The sequence below is a fragment of the Mesoplodon mirus genome (assembly GCF_964341445.2).
Source record: "Mesoplodon mirus genome assembly, chromosome: 2".
Taxonomy (NCBI): Eukaryota; Metazoa; Chordata; class Mammalia; order Artiodactyla; family Ziphiidae; genus Mesoplodon; species Mesoplodon mirus.
This window is the reverse complement of record NC_138977.1, coordinates 5746236-5759764: the sequence shown is the minus strand read 5'-3', so window position 1 is coordinate 5759764 and position 13529 is coordinate 5746236. Positions and strand designations below refer to the sequence as shown.

The 13529-nt window shown below is 36.7% G+C and overlaps 1 protein-coding gene across 1 annotated transcript in view; it reads right to left on the bottom strand.

Annotated features, from left to right (window-relative positions):
• IQCM (IQ motif containing M) overlaps positions 1-13529 on the bottom strand; it is a gene marked incomplete at both ends in the record, with an annotated part of 428042 nt that overhangs the window by 190687 nt on the left and 223826 nt on the right. The window lies entirely within an intron of this gene.

Genomic DNA, 13529 nt, shown 5'->3' with positions numbered 1-13529 from the left:
AGCTTTCGGAATACAATCATTAGAAATGAAGACTCTAGAAAATGAGAGCTCGAGATGCAGCGAAAACGGTTATCGGCAAGCACCTTCAGAAGACTGAGAACACAAAACAGCTGGAAGTAAATAGAAAAATAAAAATTCCTTAAGGTACTCCAAATGCTACATCCTGTAAATTTTATGTCAAGGAGCTAGTTATCATCTGCAGACTAACCATTTAGAGTATGGTAGTTGGTAATAGACCTCTTTGTCTTTCACTGTAACCAAAACATCATGAAGAACATAGTATCAGGAGTGTTCCAAACAATGATTGGTTTTAGGTATCCACAGAAAATACGAAAGCATGGTGTCAGCAAGAGGTATGCAGTAGTTATACAAGCAATCATCTCATCCCCGAAAAGCAGTCCTACTCCTTATTCTGTACAATAATTAGAATTTTTTTTCCAAGGGCAGATTAAGCAGATTAAGATTTACCTGCTAGAAATTATTTTGCTCATAGGGGGCATTAATGCAAGACAGGGGTTCTCATTCTCTTTTTGGCTCCAACAGCCCAAGGGTGAGGCTCACTGCATGGCACAGAGGCCGCACTGCTATGGAGTTCCAGCACTCTAGCGATGGTTCCATCTTCTCTCTCCTTGACAAAGTCTTTGGAATTCCAGCAAGTGAAAGTTATAGGAATTATCTTTTAATCCATTCAAATTTATTTCTTACTTTAAAAGTCTGGGTACATTAACTTTCTTAGAATCAAAAGATTTGGAATTCACTTTACAACTTATTTAAATACATGAATATGTTATGAGACCTTGGCTAAGAGCCACTAGCTTAAGTGATTGTTTAATATTCAATGTAAATCTCGGTGCTAGAAAATATGCACAATAAATTGTAGGTGTACGCTCAATTTTGTGTCTTCTCTGATTGGTACTATGCATTAAACTCCATAAAAAAATAAAAAGAAAGAGAAGGTTATGATATCTGCCTTTCTTATAGGCAGTTATTAGTACTGATGGGAGTTACTAACTATAATGCACATGCCATACTAATGTGCTTACATGGGTATTCCTATTTTTACCTCAAAGGATTATAAGTGCATTTAAGGATGTATATGAAAATCAAGTCCTCTATATCCAAACCACTAAACAACATCAGCTAAAAAGATGTCTGGTCCCTCATCATGCTAAAAAAATATATAAGCATTGGTAGATAAAGAATCACTGGCAGGAATACTTCTAAAGAATAGAAACCCAACATCTTTATGGTAGGAAAATAAGATATTTACATTAAGATTCCTAAGAAACTATGCTCTAAGAGAAGCTTACTCTATAAACATCTCCTTGCACAAGAGGCTAACATGACTCTGATTTTAAAAAAACCACTTCTGTTGACTTCAGTGTGGTAACAGCCCCAGAATTTTAAATTTTGGAAACAGAAATACCAAAATGAAACTCTTGTGGGCTTGTACCTGAAGAGACAATCTTTAAGGAAACAATCCTTTAGCATTAACTTTTGGCTTCGATGCTGCCAGACTCCTGCAACAGGCTTGTTTTTATGAATCTGAATCACAAGCTTTCATTTCAATACCACATATAACTTAGATCAGGATGATAGACTTCACAGCATAGGAGTGTCATGGTGTCTTATTGAGCAGAGCATAATTCCTTTTAAAAGCTTGATTCAGGAATGCTAGAAAATGTTCATTCCTAAAGGTGACTTAAGAAGTGAATTGAGAACTGTAAAACGTATTTGACCGTAAAGGTCTGAGAACTACTTTAAGCCCTTTGGACATTTTCACTTCACTGTGGGAATTAACAGGACTCTGGATCAAGTGAAATGCCAGAAGAAATAAAGCTCTTTAATGCAGTGTTTCTGATGCTGGAATCATTATACTGTATCATAAAATTTTGCATTTCATAAGAATTTCTGATGAAATATTTTATATCAACATTTCTTTCATTTATCTAAGCCTTCCAGAGCAAAGTTGTTCTCACCAAGGAGTTTATATTCCTGATCTTACAGTCATTCAATCACATAAAACAAAGACTTGCTAGTGGATCTCCGTGTGTTAGGAGTCCTGGGTGTGTAATCTTAACAAACAGTGATCTAACAAAAGGAGCCTAAAGCCTTGCTCTCTAACCGACTTATAAAAGTAATTACACCTTTATCGAAGTTACACCACTCTCAAACCCCTGCTGTTCCTGCTGTTTCTTAAAGATGGTTCTTTTCTACTTAAAGAAAACAGACAGGCTTTAGAAGAATAGCTGGTGTTAAGTAATATTACACAATTTAATCAGATTCTCTGTGCAGCTTATATAACAATGGTACAAATATTTCAACCCAAATAATAAAAGACTCAAAGTTCTAAACAAACACAGAATGGCTAATTAGGGTAACCTAATAATCGGAGTAACAACTCACACGACTGTAGGATAGAAAAGAAGGGAAAGGGGAAAGTCTTCCAAAGGCAATGACCATTCCCAGGGCATATCATTAGCATAGGCTTTCACAGGCTTTGCATAGCCATGGATAGGGTGAAAAAAGGCATTAACAGTGTTAAATAATGTCAGATGAGACAAAATGTCAAGAACTATCTTTTAAAAGTGTTAGAGGAGAAAGCAGGCAGAATTTTAGGAGCAGCTGCTTGGATTAGGTAGCTGAAGCAAGGTGAGGAGAGTCAGACCTTTCAGAGTTGCTCTTTGCAACTCTGGTTTGGTCTCTAGTTTATTCAGGGGTATTCAAGCTCTAGGGAAAAGTGTTTAAATAGCTCCTACTGTCACAAACTGATTTATATCCAAAATCTAATTTGCATTGTGCATTTGGAAACATCCATTTTCAATAGGCAGATGACAGGTGAATAAGGGACTTAAAACAAGAAGAATCCTATAGGGAAAAGCAACCTCCATCAACTAGATCTCAGTGAATGATCTCGCATCTTTTAGTCAGCAGTTTTAGTAACATTGTGCCCTCTCCAGGTACCCACCCAGCAGACACGTCTCCTCTATTCAGTGTTACCAGCAACCCTGTAAATTCTAATTTGCTTTGCACACAATCCCTTATGCGTTAAACCTTTGTCTTTTTTTTATCTAGTTAACTCATCCTACAGTGATTGACTAAGTCTTAAATACACTCTATAACTTTCCCTGATTTCCAAACTTAAGACATAATTAATATCTGTATCATCTTAGCATCTGATACATGTGTGAATGTATAAGCATTTACAACATTGTATTTATCCAGTTATATATGTGCATGTCCCTCCAGTTATTATGGAGACTCTGAAACCTTTGAACCACATTACATTTCATAGCACATATTAAGTGCTTAGAAGGTCTTTGTTGAATATATTTGCAAAAACAGTTTTATCAAAAAAGATTCTGGATTGTCTCAACCAAGGAAGACATCCATATAATATGCTCTAATGCATTGCCTTTCTCTTTATGACTTATACCGGAAATTATCCATCAGAGAAGAGAAAGTGCTTGTACCTTTCACATGGCTGAAAGCATTAGAGAATATCGGTTAAAACACCAGGGTTACACTACACCACTGACAAAACCTTTATATCTTTGTAATGCACAGAAAGAGTCTGTAGACTCACGGGACCTTAGCAGTAAATCCTCAGAGCAGGAGGGACAAACATCAAACACTTCTCAAGGTATCCAGTGTTGCATAACAAAATACTTAAATCCTGCTAAAAAACTTCATGGCAGTACAATTCATTGGACTCACTGGTAAAGTGGAAGTGATAGTAGAAAGACTATTCCTGTTGTTCAGTCATCAGCATGGGTGCCAGACTTTCCTAATATTGACCACATGTCTTAATCATCTTTATTGCTTCATTCCTGATAAGTAGATTTTGTGCCAGGAATTATATTCATTTACCCGCCTCCACATTTCTGAGCATTTTGTCCTCCTCTAGTGAATAAATGTAGACCTATACGTCATGAGCTCTACTGAACTGGATCATGACAAGAATCTGAAGACCTGACCAATATCAATATGTCTAAAATGAGAATCATTTTCTCCACATAACAAGCCATCAAAGGAAGCTAAATTGATTTGAAGAGGTAAGAAAAAATCAACACCCATTGGCATTAACAGTATACATAACACACTTGATAAGAGATAAATGAGCAGATATTTCAGATCAGTGGGACAGGACATGCCACATGCTACATAACCCTCCATCATTATCTGGCCACAACCTCATAAAAAGACAACGAAAAGCCAAACTGACTGAAATTAAAGCTTGATGGATGGAGGTTAGAAATAAAAATTAACTCCTTATAGAGAAACAGTGAGTTCATGGATTGAGATTTGTACCAGCAACAAAAATACAGAGTGTGATCACATTTCTATTATATATATATATAAAAAAGGAAGACAGATTGCCAGACACTTTCCCCAAATGGTTATGGTGGCACTAAGAGATCTTTAAAAGACCTGGCTACAGGGCTTCCCTGGTGGCGCAGTGATTGAGAGTCTGCCTGCCGATGCAGGGGACACGGGTTTGTGCCCCGGTCCGGGAAGATCCCACATGCCGTGGAGCGGCTGGGCCCGTGAGCCATGGCCGCTGAGCCTGCACGTCCGGAGCCTGTGCTCCGCAACGGGAGAGGCCACAAGAGTGAGAGGCCCGTGTACAGCAAAAAAAAAAAAAGACCTGGCTACCTGCTGTAGTTGACCTCTAGTCATTCTGAATCATAAAACTGTCAGCATTTTTCATTTCATCTTTGCTTTTTGTATGCATTTTCAAAATGATTTATGATAATGTGTTAAATTTCTTTTTTATTTTATTTATTATTATTTATTTATTTTTGGCTATGTTGGGTCCTCATTGCTGCACACGGGCTTTCTCTAGTTGCAGAGAGCGGGGGCTCAGTAGTTGTGGCTCACAGGCTCTAGAGCTCAGGCTGAGTAGTTTTGGCACATGGGCTTAGTTGCTCCATGGCAGGTGGCATCTTCCCGGACCAGGGATCGAACCCATGTCCCCTGCATTGGCAGGCAGATTCTTAACTACTGTGCCACCAGGGAAGTCCTTTCTTTTTTAGAAGTAATTTAAAATAAGGCTTTTGTAACATGTTACCCCTGATAATTCTGCGTTATTCTTTTTAATGTTTATTTATTTATTTTATTAGTCATCCATTTTATACACATCAGTGTATACATGTCAATCCCAATCTCCCAGTTCATCACACGACCATCCCCACCCCCTGCCACTTTCCCCCCTTGGTGTCCATATGTTTTTTCTCTACGTCTGTGTCTCAATTTCTGCTCTGCAAACCAGTTCATCTGTACCATTTTCTAGGTTCCACATATATGTGTTAATACATGATATTTGTTTTTCTCTTTCTGACTAACTTCACTCTGTATGAAAGTCTCTAGATGCATCCACGTATCTACAACTGACCCAATTTCATGTATTTTTATGGCTGAGTAATATTCCATTGTATATATGCACCACAACTTCTTTAACCATTCGTCTGTTGATGTGCATTTAGGTTGCTTCCATGTCCTGGCTATTGTAAACAGTGCTGCAATGAATATTGTGGTACATGTCTCTTCTTGAATTATAGTTTTCTCTGGGTATATGCCCAGTAGAGGGATTGCTGGGTCATATGGTAATTCTATTTTTAGTTCTTTAAGGAACCTTCATACTGTTCTCCATAGTGGCTGTATCAATTTACATTCCCACCAAGAGTGCAAGAGGGTTGCCTTTTCTCCACACCCTCTCCAGCATTTGTTGTTTGTAGATTTTCTGATGATGCCCATTCTGACTGGTGTGAGGTGATACCTCATTGTAGTTTTGATTTGCATTTCTCTAAGAATGAGTGATGTTGAGCACCTTTTCATGTGATTCTTGGCCATCTGTATGTCTTCTTTGGAGAAATGTCTATTTAGGTCTTCTGCCCATTTTTGGATTGGGCTGCTTGTTTTATTAATATTGAGATGCATGAGCTGTTAATATATTTTGGAGATTAATCCTTTGTCTGTTGATTCATTTGCATATATCTTCTCCCATTCTGAGGGTTGTCTTTTCGTCTTGTTTATGGTTTCCTTTGCTGTGCAAAAGCTTTGAAGTTTCATTAGGTCCCATTTGTTTATTTTTGTTTTTATTTCCATTTCTCTAGGTGGTGGATCAAAAAAGACCTTGCCATGATTTATGTCAAAGAGTGTTCTTCCTATGTTTTCCTCTAAGAGTTTTATAGTGTCTGGTCTTAACTTAGGTCTCTAATCCAGTTTGAGTTTATTGCTGTGTATGGTGTTAGGGAGTGTTCTAATTTCATTCTTTTACATGTAGCTGTCCAGCCTTCCCAGAACCACTTATTGAAGAGATTGTCTTTTCTCCACTGTATATTTGCCTCCTTTATCATACATTAGTTCACCATAGGTGTGTGGGTTTATCTCTGGGCTTTCTATCCTGTTCCATTGACCTATATTTCTGTTTTTGTGCCAGTACCATATTGTCTTGATTACTGTCACTTTGTAGTATACTCTGAAGTCAGGGAGTCTGATTCCTCCAGCTCCGTTTTTTTCCCTCAAGACTGCTTTGGCTATTCAGGGTCTTTTGTGTCTCCATACAAATTTTAAGATTTTTTTGTTCTAGTTCTGTAAAAAATGCCATTGGTAATTTGATAGGGATTGCACTGAATCTGTAGATTGCTTTGGGTAGTAGAGTCATTTTCACAATATTGATTCTTCCAATCCAAGAACATGGTATATCTCTCATTCTGTTGGTATCATCTTTAATATCTTTCATTAGTGTCTTATAGTTTTCTGTATACAGGTCTTTTGTCTCCTTAGGTAGGTTTATTCCTAGGTATTTTATTCTTTTTGATGCAATGGTAAATGGGAGTGTTTCCTTAGTTTCTCTTTCAGTTTTTTCATCATTAGTGTATAGGAATGCAAGAGATTTCTGTGCATTAATTTTGTATCCCACAACATTAGCAAATTCATTGATTAGCTCTAGTAGTTTTCTGGTGGCATCTTTAGGATTCTCTATGTATAGTATCATGTCATCTGCAAACACTGACAATTTTACTTCTTCTTTTACTACTTGTATTCCTTTTATTTCTTTTTCTTCTCTGATTTCTGGGGCTAGGACTTCCAAAACTATGTTGAATAATAGTGGTGAGAGTGGACATCCTTGTCTTGTTCCTGATCTTAGAGGAGATGCTTTCAGTTTTTCACCATTGAGAATGATGTTTGCTGTGGGTTTGTCGTATATGGCCTTTATTATGTTGAAGTAGGTTCCCTCTATGCCCACTTTCTGGAGAGGTTTATCATAAATGGATGTTGAATTTTGTCAAAGCTTTTTCTGCATCTATTGAGATGATCATATGGTTTTTAATTCTTCAATTTTTAATATGGTGTATTGATTGATTTGCATATATTGAAGAATCCTTGCATCCCTGGGATAAATCCCACTTGATCATGGTGTATGATCCTTTTAATGTGTTGTTGGATTCTGTATGCTAGTATTTTGTTGAGGATTTCTGCATCTATATTCATCAGTGATATTGGTCTGTAATTGTCTTTTTTATAGTATCTTTGTCTGCTTTTGGTAGCAGGGTGATGGTGGCCTTGTAGAATGAGTTTGGGAGTGTTCCTTCCTCTGCAATTTTTTCGAAGAGTTTGAGAAGGATGGGTGTTAGCTCTTCTCTAAATGTCTGATAGAATTCACCTGTGAAGCCATCTGGTCCTGGACTTTTGTTTGTTGGGAGATTTTTAATCACAGTTTCAATTTCCTTACTTGTGATTGGTCTGTTCATATTTTCTGTTTCTTCCTGTTTCAGTCTTGGAAGGTTATATCTTTCTAAGAATTTGTCCATTTCTTCTAGGTTTTCCATTTTATTGGCATAGAGTTGCTTGTACTAGTTTCTTAGGATGCTTTGTATTTCTGTGGTATCTGTTGTAACTTCTCCTTTTTCATTTCTAATTTTATTGATTTGAGTCCTCTCCCTCTTTTTCTTGATGAATCTGGCTAATGGTTTATCAATTTTGTTTATCTTCCCAAAGAACCAGCTTTTAGTTTTACTGATCTTTGCTATTGTTTTCCTTGTTTCTATTTCATTTATTTCTGCTCTGATCTTTATGATTTCTTTCCTTCTGCTAACTTTGGGTTTTGTTTATTCTTCTATCTCTACTTCCTTCAGGTGTAACTTTAGATTGTTTGAGATTTTTCTTGTTTCTTGATGTAGGCTTGTATTGCTATAAACTTCCCGCTTAGAACTGCTTTTGCTGCATGCCATAGCTTTTGGATTGTCGTGTTTTCATTGTCATTTGTCTCTAGGTATTTTTTGATTTCCTTTTTGATTTCTTCAGTGATCTCTTGGTTATTTAGTAACGTATTGTTTAGCCTCCATGTGTTTGTGTTTTTTTGGTTTTTTTCCCTGTAATTGATTTCTAATCTCATAGCATTGTGGTCAGAAAAGATGCTTGATATGATTTCAATATTCTTAAATTTACTGAGGCTTGATTTGTGACCCAAGATGTGATCTATCCTGGAGAATGTTCCATGCACACTTGAGAAGAAAGTGTAATCTGCTGTTTTAGGATGGAATGTCCTATAAATTTCAATTAAATGTATCTGGTCTATTGTGTCATTTAAAGCTTCTGTTTCCTTATTAATTTTCTGTTTGGATGGTCTGTCCATTGGTGTAGTGAGGTGTTAAAGTCCACCACTATTACTGTGTTACTGTCAATTTCCTCTTTTAGAGTTGTTAGCAGGTGCTAATGTATTGAGGTGCTCCTATGTTGGGTGCATATATATTTATAATTGTTATATCTTCTTCTTGGATTGATCCCTTGATCATTATGTAGTGTCCTCCCTTGTCTCTTTTAACGTTCTTTATTTTAAAGTCTATTTTATCTGATATGAGTATTGCTACTCCAGGTTTCTTTTGATTTCCATTTGTATGGAATATCTTTTTCCATTCCCTCACTTTCAGTCTGTATGTGTCCCTAGGTCTGAAGTGTTTCTCTTGTAGACAGCATATATATGGGTTTTGTTTTTGTATCCATTCAGCAAGCCTGTGTCTTTTGGTTGGAGCATTTAATCCACTCACTTTTAAGGTAATTATCGATATGTATGTTCCATTTACCATTTTCTTGATTGTTTTGGGTTTGTTTTTGTAGGTCCTTTTCTTCTCTTGTGTTTCCCACTTAGAGAAGTTCCTTTAGCATTTGTTGTAGAGCTGGTTTGGAGGTGCTGAATTCTCTTAGCTTTTGCTTGTCTGTAAAGCTTTTGATTTCTCCATCGAATCTGAATGAGATCCTTGCCGGGTAGAGTAATCTTGATTGTAGGTTCTTCCCTTTCATCACTTTAAGTATATCATGCCACTCCCTTCTGGCTTATAGAGTTTCTGCTGAGAAATCAGCTGTTAACCTTATGGCAGTTCCCATGTATGTTATTTGTCATTTTTCCCTTTCTGCTTTCAATAATTTTTCTTTGTCTTTAATTTTTGCTAATTTGATTTCTATGTGTCTTGACATGTTTCTCCTTGGGTTTATCCTATATGGGACTCTCTGTGCTTCCTGGACATGGGTGGGTATTTCCTTTCCCATGTTAGGGAAGTTTCGACCATAATCTCTTCAAATATTTTCTTGGCTCCTTTCTCTCTCTCTTCTCCTTCTGGGACCCCTATAATGTGAATGTTGTTGCGTTTAATGTTGTCCCAGAGGTTTCTTAGGCTGTCTTCATTTCTTTTCATTTTTTTTTCTTTATTCCATTCCACAGCAGTGAATTCCACCATTCTGTCTTCCAGGTCACTTATCCATTCTTTTGCCTCAGTTATTCTGCTATTGATTCCTTCTAGTGTATTTTTCATTTCAGTTATTTTATTGTTCACCTCTGTTTGTCTGTTCTTTAATTCTTCTAGATCTTTGTTGAACATTTCTTGCGTCTTCTCGATCTTTGCCTCCATTCTTTTTCCAAGGTCCTGGATCATCTTCACTACCATTATTCTGAATTCTTTTTCTGGAAGGTTGCCTATCTCCACTTCATTTAGCTGTTTCTCTGGGGTTTTATGTTGTTCATTCATCTGGTACATAGCCCTCTGCCTTTTCATCTTGTCTGTCTTTCTGTGAATGTGGTTTCTGTTCCACAGGCTGCAGGATTATAGTTCTTCTTGCTTCTGCTATCTGCCCTCTGGTGGGTGAGGCTACCTAAGAGGCTTGTGGAAGTTTCCTGATGGGAGGGACTGGTGGTGGGTAGAGCTGGGTGTTGCTCTGGTGGGCAGAGCTCGGTAAAACTTTAATCCACTTGTCTGCTGATGGGTGGGGCTGAGTTCCCTCCTTGTTGGTTGTTTGGCCTGAGGCGGCCCAACACTGGAGCCCGGGCTCTTTGGTGGGGCTAATGGCAGAGTTTGGGAGGGCTCACGCCAAGGACTACTTCCCAGAACTCCTGTTGTCAGTGTCCTTGTCCCTTCGTGAGCCACAGTTGCCTCCCGCCTCTGCAGGAGACCCTCCAACACTAGCAGGTAGGTCTGGTTCAGTCTCCTATGGGGTCACTGCTCCTTCCCCTGGCTCCTGATGCACACACTAATTTGTGTGTGCCCTCCAAGAGCGGAGTTTCTGTTTCCCCCAGTCCTGCCAAAGTCCTGCAATCAAATCCCGCTAGCCTTCAAAGTCTGATTCTCTAGGAATTCTTCCTCCCATTGCCAGACCCCCAGGTTGGGAAGCCTGACGTGTGGCTCAGAACCTTCACTCCAGTGGGTGGGCTTCTGTGGTATAAGTGTTCTCCAGTTTGTGAGTTAACCACCCAGCAGGTATGGGATTTGATTTTATTGTGATAGCACCCCTCCTACCTTCTCATTGCGGCTTCTCTTTTGTCTTTGCATGTGGGCTATCTGTTTTGGTGAGTTCCAGTGTTTTCCTGTCGATGATTGTTCAGCATTTAGTTGTGATTCCAGTGTTTTCGAAAGAGGGAGTGAGAGCATGTCCTTCTACTCTGCCATCTTGAACCAATCTCCTTGCATTCTTTTATCATTAGAATTTCTTATGCCCTAGAATATTACCTTTTTAAATCCTCTTTAATCCCTTCTATGCTTAATCAAAATCTTATTATTAGAGAGCTTGTTCATATGAAAACAATTTTAGGGAAAATTCATTATATGCTCCCCATTTAATAACATAAAGCCATGTCTTGAGAAAGTAACAGAAAATCCAGTGTTGTCTGCTTGTGGTGGGTAAAGCGGTGCCCTGAGGAGCAGGAGGCCCAGGATACAGTTACAGTTTGCCACCAACTAGTCAGGGAGGCTGAAATAATTCATATCCTATCTCAGACCATTCTTTCTTCAGATGCAGAGGGTATTTCAGGTTTTAACATTTTTGTCTAGTGCTCCACAGTGAAAGTGGACTTGTCTTCATTGTTGAGTTCATTTCAGTTGCAGAAAACAAACTAAAAGTTCTATTTATGTGTTGAGAGGACACTGGAAAACCTTCAAAGTTCAAACTTCTAAAAATAGTTAGATATGAGAATAGATAATATAGAACCAAATTATGATTTTCTTTCCTTTGAGATATGCCATCCTATTGTTATTAATTTCATTTGTTGAGATGTAAATGAATATCAAGTAAATGTTCTCATGTTTGCATAGTCTTCAGCTTTTAAGATCAGCCTCTACATGCAGTCTGAAGGGGATTCATTATCCCAAAGGAAGATTTTCAGACAAAAATCACATCCTCAGTCACAATTTTTTGTTACCACAGTGATAAGAAAAAATATGGGAAAAAAAAAAAAGCTAAAAATACCTGAACACATACAGACAGTTTTGGAACTTTGACCTACTTGGTATCATACACTGACAAAGTTAATCAGTTTAATTAAGTACATATGGGTTAGGTGAAATATTCTACTAGATGAAAAAATGTGTAGGTTACACATCTGGAGCTATTATCCACAATCAAATAAGTCAGTATGAATGAAGATGATTGACAATCCAAAATGCATAAAATCAGATTCTCTTAGCAGAAGCAAGCAGAAAACATTAATTTAGCTCCATTTCCCATAAATTTTCTGTTTTCTTTCCATTATTTTAAATTAAAGCGGTTTTTACAAACCACTAGAATTTTTGAACTGGATGTAGCAGCATAATTGGACATATATTTTAAATTATGTTAGAGTGGCTTCTTTCTATAAAGGAAAGCTTCCCAGTTTTAAGCATTATAATAAAAACAGCATGTTTTACACTAACTGTTCTTTTGAAAATTCTAGTTTTAGTAAGAAATTTAATAGAGTAAATCATTTTCAGAAAACCTACTATATTGAAAGGCATTATCTAGTCTGTGAAAGATCAATAAAAGGCAGTACTTGTTGTCAAGAATATTTTAACCATCTATCTAATTATGCTTTTGTAACACTGAACTTTTAAATTTTACTCCACATAGTAAAATGGAAAGAGCATTGAACTTGACTTGAAGAGACCAGGGATAGTTTCTGCTCTCCTAATGAGCTTAAAAAGGTCTCTAAGTCTCAGTTCTCTCATTTGTAAAATGAACATAAATGAGCATATCATCTTCTCTAGCACACAGGTCATTATGGTAAGCAAGAGATGATATGGGTGGAAACCAGTGGATAACATTCAATACAAAAATCTCTATAGAAATACGTCACTCAACAATTAGGTTCAACATTTTGACATTTTCAGAATAAAAATTATGAAAATTAATTTTCATAATTATCTAAGTATACTTAAAATTATTTAAGAATAATAATAGCAAACATTTATTGAGCACTTATAATGGGCCACGTTTTACATGAATTATTTCATTTTAATCTCCTAACAGCCCAGTGACTTAGACAGTATTATCTTCCTTTTACATATATATAAAGTAAGGCATAGCAGAGATAAATAACTTGTCCAAAGACATACAGCTAATAAGTGCTGAAGCCAGGAATTAAATCCAGGCAAGCTAATACTAAGCCATGCTCTAAACCTAAGCCTTTATGATATACTCCAAAATAATCAGTGAAGGAAAATATCACTATGAAACTGTTAATTTGAAGAAAAACATATTTTAAATTACCAACACTAACCAGTATAAGTTTCTGAAATCTCTAATTGATTTTATTTTGCTGCATTCAATTTTTAAAATTTTATTATTATTTATTATAAAGAAAAATGGTAAGAATTTAAATATACAACAGTAAATACAGAATACCCTTATGATAGGTTATTACTCTGTCATAAATAATGTTGTAAAAGATACTTATGGCTTGGAAACTAATGAGTATTGTTAAGCAAAAAAGTAGATTTTCAAATATTTAGAAAATTCCAATTTTCATAAAAATGTTATATGCACAGAAAGAAACTGGGAATGATGAACATCAAATGTTAATTGTTATTTGTTAGTAATTTTATATATTTCTATATTCCCAAATTTTCTATAATAAATATTTAATGTTTTTGTCATCAGGAAAAATTTGCTTAAACATCCAACATGATCTGGATGCTTCTCCAGACTGTGAACAAATATTTACCAAGAGTCTAGAAAACTTTTCTAGGTACTAGGGATTCCGCAGTGGCAAAGCAAAGTCCACG